Below are 11,580 nucleotides of genomic sequence, written 5' to 3' on the forward strand. Positions count from 1 at the left end.
ACATTTGGAACAGACGGCACACTGGGAGATCTCACAGTTTGGGTCCCAGGAGTGGTCTGAGCCTCCGTTTGCTGCTTGCAGCATCTTTTTGTTTTCCCCACCGCTCTCTTGGTTTGGTGGTTTTTAAAAACCCAACCACTGTTTTCTTTTTGAAAAAAAATTAGTCGAAGGGAATCTGAGCACTGCTGTCTCCTGCAGGCCTCGCTGGAATTCCAAGAGAGCTGCTCTCTCCCCGAGGCTCCGTTGCAAACCAGAGGCCAGTGCTAAAGCCTGGGCCTCAGAGCCTGGGCCCAGGAACTTGGGTGCCAAGGCAAAGAAAGATGGGGAAGGCCCATTTGGTCTTTTCCTTCCCCGATGATTGGAGGATTTTGTGCTTAGAATGGTAACTTCTGATGTGCCAGGGGAAGTGATCCTTAGAAAGAGGGGTGAGGTTGTACACGGTGCTCAGTTTAAATTGGTGTTGAGGGGCAGGATGCTTATCAGTCCCCAGACAGTTCTTTTTCTCTTATTTTTCTTCGTTGCATTCATCACAATGTCAAATTATATAGTTATTTCTCTAATAACCTGTTTATTATAATCTTCCATGAGGACACATTCTGCATCTGCTTTGCTCAATGCTGTATTCCCAGGTTCTAGCACAAAGCACGCGATAGATGATTTGGGGAAGGCAGGAATGAACGAGCATCTGAGCTGGGTGGGGCTGAGTTGAGCACTCAGAACAGGACACAGGATGGTCCCCCGTCTGTGTCCTTCCACAGAAGGATAGAAAAAGCAAGGACGCCTTCGGATGTGTCACATGAAGGGGAAAATGAGGCAGCATGTGTTGGCTGGAGTGCAAGAGAGGGAGGTCCCTGAAGACTGGAGTGGTCAGAGAAGGCTCCACAGAGGTGACAGGCTCAAATATACTCTAAAAGTCCAGGTTAGGGGAGGGCACCCCAGGGGGATGCCGGCCCCAACTGCCACAAGTTTGAAACTTGTCTTGGAGATGATGGGAAGTTCCTGAGGAAGGCATGACAAGAGCACTTTAATGATACGCAACAACAATGATGGCAGTAATAATAATTAATACTTACTGAGCTCTTACTAGACATCATGCCCTAGTCTAAACATTTTACCTTATTTCATTCTTCTAACTCATAGATGAAGCCTGTGAGCTAGAAATGATTACTCCCACTTTCTAAAAGAGGAAACTGAGGTACAGAGAAATTAAGCCAGTCAGTGTAGAGTCCGCTTGACTTCAGACCCAATGTCATTGCTATTGTACAATCTGTCTCCCTCCTCATAGTTTAGGTGGGCTCTATTTTTTTTTTTTGAGAGAGAGAGAGAGAGTGAGAGAGAGAGAGAGAGAGAATGAGAAGGTGGGGCACAGAGAGAGGGAGACAGATCTGAAGCAGGTTCCATGCCGACAGCAGAGAGACCAATGCAGGGCTCGAACTCAGGAACCATGAGATGGTGACCTGAGCCGAAGTCAAATGCTTAACCAACCGAGCTACCCAGGAGCCCCAGGTGGGACCTATTTAATGACACCTCTCCTGTCCTTCCAATCAAGCCCCTCATGTGGGTGATGCTGTTTCTTTAAGTTTTTTTTTTGTTGTTGTTATCCTAACCACTGCCATTTTTGATATTTGTTCATTACCATATTCTCAGGTGACCCTTAACAGAGTCACTTTGGGGTCCTAGAACCAGAAGTTGGTGAGGTGGGCAGATTTTGGGATATGAGAGGCCTGGCTTCCAGTCCCTACTCCTATCTACACTTTCTTAGCTGTGGGGCCTCAGGGACAGTCGCCTGATCCTTACAGTGTTGTGAGATGAACGTCATTAACGCCCTTCACAGAGTGGGGACTGAAGCTCAGAGAGAAGCAGATGCATGGGGGGCCCCCAGCCTGGGGCTCTGGCATGGAGAGGCTGAACCAAAGGGCGGCAGTTTCAGTTACTGGGTTCAAGGTGGTGAAGGAAGTTCAGTGTATGTGCTGTGCTTTCTTGTACAAATGTCCATACTTTAGGTGAACCATCAAGAAAAGGAAAATCAACAGCCCAGAATGCTATCGTGCTGTTGTTGTTTGGCCTCCAGAGAGCTGAATGGGAGTGTGCAAAGCCACTTCGAGCTCTCCACGCCACCAAGGGCAGGAGATGAAGGTGTGGTGAGTGTGTGTGTGTGTGTGTGTGTGTGTGTGTGTGTGTGTGTGTGTGGCAGGAGCCAAGGATGGATGTTCAAAGAAAAAATGTTGCTGTGGTTACAGCCTAGAAAATAAAAACTCTGCGTGCCAAACAGAAGCCTCTTAAAATTTAGTTGGAATTTATAAGCTGATGAAACAGGTGTTCTTGGAATTTAATTAAACACCGAAACACTGTACAAATCTGGTGAGGAGTTGCCAACAAATGTATTTGCACTGCCTGGGGACATCAGAGCTGGAAAGTTCCAGGCACAAACTGTGGTTGCAACCTAAGAGCACTGTGCTTGGACTCACAAGATTGCTGTGTCCTGAGTGTGACTTTTGCTTCAAGTGTGAAAATAGCGCAGCTCCAGGGTTAGGGTGAGGAGAGCAAGGCACTCACCTCAGCAGCCAAACGTAAGGGGGTGCCGAGACCCAGAGATCAAGATAAATAACATAAAACATTTTTTAATGTTTATTTACTTTTTTGAGAGAGAGAGACAGCAGGGGAGGTGGGGGCAGAGAGAGAGGGAGACACAAAATCCGAAGCAGGCTCCAGGCTCTGAGCCGTCAGCACAGAGCCTGACCCGGGACTCAGACTCGTGAGTTGTGAGATCATGACCTTAGCCGAAGTCAGACGCTTAACTGACTGAACCACCCAGGCGCCCCTACATAAAACATTTTTAAATTAATTGTTTATTTTATTCTAGTATAATTAAACAGTGTTATATTAGTTTCAGGTGTACAATGTAATGATTCAACAATTCAGTACGTTACTCAGTGCCCATCATGATAAGTGTCCTCTTAACTCCCTTCAACTGTTTCACACATCCCCACATCCACCTCCCCTCTGGTAACCATCAGTTTGTTCTCCATATCTAAGAGTCTGTTTTTGTGTTTGTGTCATTTTTCTCTGTTCATTTATTTTGTTTCTTAAGTTCAACATATGAGTGAAATCACATGGTATTTTTCTTTCTCTTACTGGCTTATTTCTCTTAGCATTATACCCTCTAGGTCCATCCATGTTGTTGCAAATGGCAAGATCTCATTCTTTTTTATGGCTGAGTAATATTCCATTGTGTGCGCACGCACTTGTGTGTATGTACATATGTATATATGTACATATACGTATATATGCATATACATATATGTACGCATATGTGTATGTACGTATATGTACATATACATACCACATCTTCTTTATCCGTTCATCTATCGATGGACACTTGGGTTGTTTCCATATTTTGGCTATTGCAAATAATGCTGCAATAAGCAGGAATGTATGCATCTTTTCAAAGTAGTGTTTTTGTTTTCCTTTGGTAAATACTTTGTTGTGGAATTATTGGATCATATGGTAATTCTATTTTTAATTTTTTGAGGAACCTCCATACTATTTTTCACAGTAGGTACACCAGCTTGCATTCCCACCAGCAGTGCAGGAGGGTTCCTTTTTCTCATCCTCATCAACATTTGTTATTTCTTGTGTTTTTTACTTTAGCCATTCTGACAGATGTGAGGTGATATTTCCTTGTGGTTTTGATTTGTATTTCCCTGATGATGAGTGATGTCGAGCATCTTTTCACGTGTCTGTTGGCTATCCATATGTCTTCTTTGGGAAAATGTCTATTCATGTCTTCTACCCATTTTAAAAATGAATTATTATTATTTGGGTGTTGTATAAGGTAATATTTTGATGAGATATTTTTAAAAATAAAAGTTAATGAAAAAAGATTTGTGATAAAGAAACTATTAAGTAATTTTAAGTAAATACAAAATCTGAAAGCACCAAGCCACCCCCTAAACTCAGCCTTCGAATTCCTATATTTAGATGGAGTGGCACTGTCTCTCTAGCCGTTTGGAGTTCAGAGAGCAACGATGGCTTCCAGAATGTTCCATTGTCTCCTGTCAGAGGAACAGTTCCTCCCTCCCTCCCTCTCAGTCAACACACACTTACAAAGCACCTATCCTACAATGCTTGCTCTGTGTCTATACTGCATGACAAAGTATTAGGTGTTGAATGGAGTTATCTGAAAGGCTTGAGGGGACCCAAGGAGAGACAGTCTTGTGTGAAGCAGTATAAGGGGACAAAAAGGGTTGAAAGGCATCTTTCCCGAGGCTCCTGTAGCCAGAGGTGCTTTGGAGTGACTCATAAGGCTCCTGATGACAGTCATAGATGAGGCACGTTTCATTCTTCCAGAGTCTCCCAGGATTAACTTATTGCATATCTTGATTTAATTGTCTGCCCTTGTCATGCTGTCTCCCAGTCATAGACATATTACCAACAGGTATAATCTTATTGTTTTATTATTAGACACTGATCAGGGATAATGCACTTTGTTTATAGCAGCTTTATGAACTCGGAACATGAACTGGAGTAGATGATGCTGGGAACTTTATAAGCTGTTTTTAGCTGACCACCCCTCCATTATGTGATTGGGACACTCCGGCATTGCTGAGTTTGGATTGGCTGAGCTTTCTGACAGGTCAGCTGGTATTGATAGACCGGCAGGCTGTGAGAATGGCTCTTGCAGGGAAGTCATGTGGTTTAGACTTTATACTTATAGAACACCTGTTTTTTAAAAAACGTTTTTATTGCACCATCATATGCCCATATACCTATTCAGAAAAATGAACAAATTATAGATGTATAGTTTGATGAATTTTACTAATTCAGCATGCTCAGGAAGCTAGCATTCAGACCAAGAAATGTAGCAATACTAGCATCTCAGAAGCCCCTCCTCCCCCTGCCATACCCCTTTCTGTCACTATTGCTTCCCTCCTCTGAGAGTAATGATTACCTTGGCCTCCAGAAGTGTAAACTAAACTTGCTAGTTTTTGTATTTTATGTAAGTGAAATCCTACAGGAAATATTCTTTTGTGTCTGGCTTGTTTTGCTCAACATATGCTTGTGAGAGTCATCCGTGTTGTTCTTAACAGTTGTAAATCTTTTATTCTTGTTACTGTATAGAATTCCACAGTACAACTAGCTCATGACTTACGTATTTATTCTGCTACTGATGGATGTTTAGTTAGCTTCTACTTTTGGGCTATTAAAAATGGAGCTTCTGACAGACATATAGAGCAATGGAATAGAAAGCCTGGAAAGAAACTTTTCCGTCTGTGGTCAAATGATCTTCATCAGGAGTGCCAAGATTTTTCAATGGGGAAAGGATAGTCTTTTCAACAAATGGTGTTGGGAGCACTAGATATCTACATTGAAAAGAACAGAGTTGGAGTTTAACTTTACATCATATGCAAAAATTAATTCAAAATGGATAAAAGACCTAAGTATAAGAGCTGAAACTATAGAAGTCTTTGAAGAAAATATAGGGGGAAAAAACTTCAGAGAGTTGGATTTGGCAGTGATTTCTTGGATATGACACCAAAAGCACAGGCAACAGGAGAAAAAAAGAAAACAGATAATCTGGAGTAAATTAAAAATTTTGTGTATCAAAGGACACATCAACAATGTGAAAAAGCAACACGTGGGATGGGAGAAAATATTTGCAAATTATGTGTCTGATAAGGGGTTAATATCCAACTATCCAGAATATCTAAAGAATGCCTACAGTTCCAATAAAAAACCAAACAGCTCAATTAGAAAATTATGTGAAGTACCAACAGTAGTCAAGTTCATAGATTCAGAAAGCGGAATGGTGGTTGTCAGAGGCTAGGGGAGGGTGGCATGGGGGTTCCTGTGGAATGGGTTTGGAATTTCAGTTTGGGAAGATGGAGAAACGTTCTAGAGATGAATGGTGGTAACAGTTGCACGATAATGTGAATATGCTGAATGCCACTGAACTGTGCGGTTAAAAATGGATAACATAAGTAAATTTTATATACATTCTACCACAATGTAAGAAAAGTAAAACATAATGGTGCTGCTAGGAACATTCTCCTACGTGTCTTTTTGATAAACGTATGCATATTTCTGTGTGAATGATTGGGTTACACAGTGTGGAGACGTTCAGCTTTAGTTGATATTGCCCTCAGTTTTCCAAAGTGGTGGTACCAGCACAAGTGTCCCCTGCAAAGTCGTGTGAAAGTTCCCCTCGCACAACGTCCCTAATTGTCACTTTATCCTAATTAGCTCTCTTTTTTTCAGTTAGACCACTTGGTGGTGTGTCTTACTATCTCATGGATTTCGTTTGCCTTTCCCTGATGACTAGTGAAATAGAGCCCTATTCTCTTTTTTGAGCTCTGCTCAAGTCTTTGCTCATTATTTTTTCTCTTGGGGTTTTTTTTATATTGTACATAACTTCATTTTATCTTATTTATTGTATTTTATTGATTGGTTGATTGGTTGATTGATTGATGGTATATATAATTGTTTTAAGGAAGTGTCTGTCTATATCTCATGCGATGGATTCTGAAAATGAAATGGTCCCAACCAGTCAAATGTATACATTTTCACTGTGCAGTTTATGAAAATTAAACCTATAGATTTTCCAGAATTTCTTTGTTTTGTGGAGGTGGGAGGAGGAAGGAGAGGGGAAGGTGGGGGAGGGGGTCTACTGTAGCTTGAGCTTTTACCAGCAGAGGCCGTAAGACATTGCTTGCTTAATGGCTGCTTCTGGTTAGTGTGCAGCTACCCAGGACAGAATCAGCATAGACCAAGCGAACTAAGCAAGAGTGAGTTAGGGATGTGGCAACTGCACAGTCAGATCTACTAGGTTTGCTCTGAGTGTACATTTGATTGTACATTTGATTGCAAATGTTTAGCCTTGATGGGCTTCTGTAATTTTAATATAAATTTTCTACAGTAATTTTATTTTATTATTATTATTTTTTAATGTTTTTATTTATTTTTGAGACAGAGAGAGACAGAGCATGAGCAGGGGAGGGGCAGAGAAAGAGGGAGACACAGAATCCGAAACAGGCTCCAGGCTCTGAGCTGTCCGCACAGAACCCGACGCGGGGCTCGAACTCACGGACCACGAGATCATGACCTGAGCTGAAGCTGGACGCTTAACTGACTGAGCCACCCAGGAGCCCCTACAGTAATTTTAATATTAACACAGTTTTCCTAAGAAGATTGTCTGGAGGGTTTTGAGCCCTGTCTTGCCTTCATTGTGGATAAACTGTGGTAGGCTTAACGGCCCAGAAAGGCATCCGAGTCCCCATCCATAGAATCTATGGATGTTACCTAACGTGGCAAAAGGGATTTTGCAGATATAATTAAGTTGGGGATCTTTTGATGGTGAGATTATCCAGGTAGACCCCAAATATAATTGCAAATTTTTTAAAGCTTATTTATTTTGAGAGAGAGAGAGAGAGAGAGAGAGAGAGAGAGAGAGAGCACACAGAGGGTGGGCAGAGAGAGAGGGATAAAGAGAATCCTAAGCAGGCTCTGTGCTGTCAGTGCAGGGCCTGACGCAGAGCTCTATCCCACAAACTGAGATCATGACCTGAGCTGAAATCAAGAGCCAAGTGCTTAACTAACTGAGCCACCCAGGTGCCCCTAACCGCAAATGTTCCGAAAAGAGGGAAGCAGAGGGAGATTTGAACACAGAAGAAGGCAATGTGAAAATGGAAGCAAAATGCTGTGCTGCTTACTGTAAAGGTGGAAGAAGGAGCCACGAGCCATGAGCCAAGGAATGTAGGCTGCCTCCTGAAGTGGGACAGATTCTTTCCTAGAACCTCCAGAAGGAACCAACCCTGCCAGCATCTTGACTTTAGCCCACTGAAACTAACTTCCGACTTCTGACCTCTAGAAATTAAGAGGATAAGTATGCACTATTTTAGGCCACTTAAGTTTGTGGTAATTTGTTACGGCAGCAATAGGGAACAACTATGTGGACTTCTGAATTATCCCCCCGTGGGGATCCAGGGAAGCCACATTTACAAGGACTGCTGGCGAATGGGCCGTGTTGAAGACTGGTTTTGAATATGGAGTGTGAAATACGTCACTAGACCATGGGTCTGGTTTTATGAAAAGGCTAAACTAAGCCCTGAGAGGCATTTCGTGATGGTGCTGTCCCCAGCTGCTCTCCTGTCAAGAGGTCTGCTGGTGGTGGTGGTGGGCAGGGGGGGGGTTGTGAGGGGATTTCTGGAAACAGGTTTAGAGATATGGGTTCTGTCCGTGGCTGGGTCATCTTGGACAGTTCAGGTCACCTCTCAGGCTCAGAGTTCCTCCTCCATGAACCAAGAAACACCCTGTGGGGATTGGGTGACCAAGAGTGTCATGTGGAATCTGTCCTCCTGCTGGGGAATGTTCTGTTGCTAACGCCTCCCTTGTGTCTCTTGAATCCGTCAATATCTGTGTCCATGGCCATCACCTGAGTAGAAGTCACTTTCACTTCCCACCTGTTGTTCTGCACGAATTCTCTATTTTCTGTTTCTACGTTTGTCCCCATCTCATTCATTATGGGCATAGCTGCTGAACTGATGTTTAAAAACACGGTTCTATTCAAGCAACCCCGAACTTCTCATAATAGCTTCTCATGCTCCTGGGATAAAGGCCCCCATCCTTGTAGGCCCACCACTGTCTGGCTCTGCCACCCCAGTGTCACCTCAAGGCTACTCTCTCCCCTGTTCCGGGGGCCTCACATAGCTCCCTTCTGCCTCCTGGCCTTGACCCTGGTTGCCTGCCTTTCCTGGAATGCTCTTGAAGCTACTCTTTCTCAGATTAATTCCAATTCATCTTTTAGAGCTTACATGTCACTTTCTGGTGAAGCCTTTTGTTACTTCCCAGATTAGCTCGAAGCCCATCTTACAACTCTGGTAACCTCCCTGTACTCTCCCCCCATAGCACTTACTCCAGAATGTGATTCTATGTTTGTGCTGTTGTTTCATCAATATCTGTCACCCCTCTCCTAACTGCACACTTCCTGACACAGGGGCTCTGTGTGCTGGGAACTGGACTGCAGGTGAGCCAAACACAAAGCCTGGCACATAGTAGGTGCCCCATCATATTTGATGAGTGAGTGGATGCATTAGTGAATGACTCCTTCTCTTCTGTCGCTGCTGCCTTGCCTGGGACCCAGCTCCCACCCATTAGCAGAAATGCTGATCTTCTGCTTGGTGACATCAATAAATGAGATGAAACCACAGTATTTATAATGCTTTCTTCTGCCACAACAAGTCTGTTCAAATCCATCAATGAGTGGCCTTCTCCTACCCTGTGCCCAAAAAGGCAGGGGTTAACGTCTCTAAAAGCTGGATTTTTAACTGTTTTTTCCATAAGCTAAGTGCTCGCACTCACAGAGTCGCTTTCTGTGAGCTTAGGATCACTCCTCTGTGAAATGCTAGGTACTTTGTAGAGTGCTGTTCCCTTGAGAAAGGCCAGTGGCAGAGTTTTTATTTTGAGAGAGAAGGAAAATCAGAAACTCACTTGGTGCCAGAAGAGGACATACTAAGCACATCTTCTCTGTTCATCCTGGTGACCAGTTGAAGGCATCTCCTTCTCTCCTCCCTCTGTTCTAATCGGATCTGCTCTCAAGGGTGAATTGGATTGCCCCCCTCCTCCAGGAAGCCTTCTGTGACTGCCTTAGCCCTCAGAGATTATTCCCTTTTCCAATTGTCAACTGAATTCAACTAGCCCCACCCACCTAGAGTGGCCCCTAATTGATTTTTCATAAAGATTTTTTTAAATGTTTATTTTTTAAAGAGAGAGAGAGAGAGAGAGAGAGAGAACGCAAGGGAGAGAGGGAGACACAGAAACTGAAGCAGGCTCCAGGCTCTGAGCTGTCAGCACAGATGACATAGGGCTCAAACTCACAGACCGTGAGATCATGACCTCATGAATTTGGACGCTTAACTGACTGAGCCACCCAGGCACCCAAGATTTTTTTAAATTAATTTATTTTCAAGTTAGTTAACACACAGTGTTGTCTTAGTTTCAGGTGTAGAACCAGTGATTCATCTCTAATATAAGTGACCCAGTGCTCATCCCCAAAAATGTCCTCCTTAATGCCCATCACCCATTTAACCCTCTCCCTACTCCTCACCTTCAGCAACCCTCAGTTTGTTCTCTGTATTTAAGAGTCTCTTATGGTTTGCCTTCCCCTCTGTTTTTCTCTTATTTTTCCTTCCCTTCCTCTATGTTCATCTGTTGGGTTTCTCAAATTCCTCATATGAGTGAAATCATATGATATCTGTTTTTCTATGACTGACTTACTTCATTTAGCATAATTCACTCTAGTTCAATCCATGTTGCAAATGGCAAGATTTCATTCTTTTTCATCACTGAGTAATATTCCATTGTGCATATATACCACATCTTCTTTTTTTTTTTTAATTTTTTTTTCAACGTTTTTTATTTATTTTTGGGACAGAGACAGACAGAGCATGAACGGGGGAGGGGCAGAGAGAGAGGGAGACACAGAATCGGAAACAGGCTCTAGGCTCTGAGCCATCAGCCCACAGCCTGACGCGGGGCTTGAACTCACGGACCGCGAGATCGTGACCTGGCTGAAGTCGGACGCTCAACCGACTGCGCCACCCAGGCGCCCCATACCACATCTTCTTTATCCATTCATCGGTCGATGGCCATTTGGGCTCTTGCCATAATTTGGCTATTGCTGATAGTGCTGCTGTAAACATTGGAGTGCATGTGCCCCTTCAAATAAGCATTTTTGTATCCTTTGGACAAATCCCTAGGAGTACAATTGCTGCGTTGTAGGGTAGTTCGACTTTTAATTGTTTGAGGAACCTCCACACTGTTTTCCAAAGTGGCCTTATGGCCCAATTCTTCTCTCCTCAGCTTCAGAAAAAGCAACTTTCTGGTTCAAAGGCTGTCCTGGATGTCTGTCCCCTAAGACTTTCATCTCTACCTCCCTGGCTTCTTGCCTGCTGGCCTTCTAAGTGACCAGTTGTCAGCCTTGTGCCCCAGGCCCAGGGGTACATTTCCTGCCCCAGAATTCTTGACCCCCCCTTGACTGATTCCTCCTTTTCTGGAGCTGGAGGTCCCCTGGGCAATTGCCACTTGATTTGACTTTCGGTTCCTGAGAATTGATAGCAGTATAGCCCAGAGGTTAACAGTGGGGACTCAAGACTCCAATCTGTTCTAGGTTCAAGTCTGACTTCCTCACTTATTCTGTGGCTTCTGGAACTCACTTGATCTTCAGTTTTGATTCTCCTGTGGAGAATAAACACATCTAAATACTTTAAAAATAAATATAACAAAAGTAGAGATAATAAATGACTTTTTAAAAGAGGAGTTAAGTGAATAATGCGTTTCAAACTCTTAACCTTTAATGAATGATATGTGATCATCATTTTTATTATGGACACAGCTGTTGTGTCCTACCTTTTTTTCTGTGGGGGGGGGGGGTGCTCCTTCTGCCTGAGAGTCACCCAGCTCCCTGCCCACCCCACCCCCTGCTAGTGTGGCCTCAGTGGCTGGGCCAGAAGCAGTCTGAAGGAAGCTGGTGATGGGACACACAACAGTAAGACATCTACCCACCCAAGTGAGTCTAGTTGTCCA

Source organism: Puma concolor, chromosome D2 (assembly GCF_028749965.1).
Source record: "Puma concolor isolate L17-30 chromosome D2, mPumCon1.1.hap2, whole genome shotgun sequence".
Classification (NCBI taxonomy): domain Eukaryota; kingdom Metazoa; phylum Chordata; class Mammalia; order Carnivora; family Felidae; genus Puma; species Puma concolor.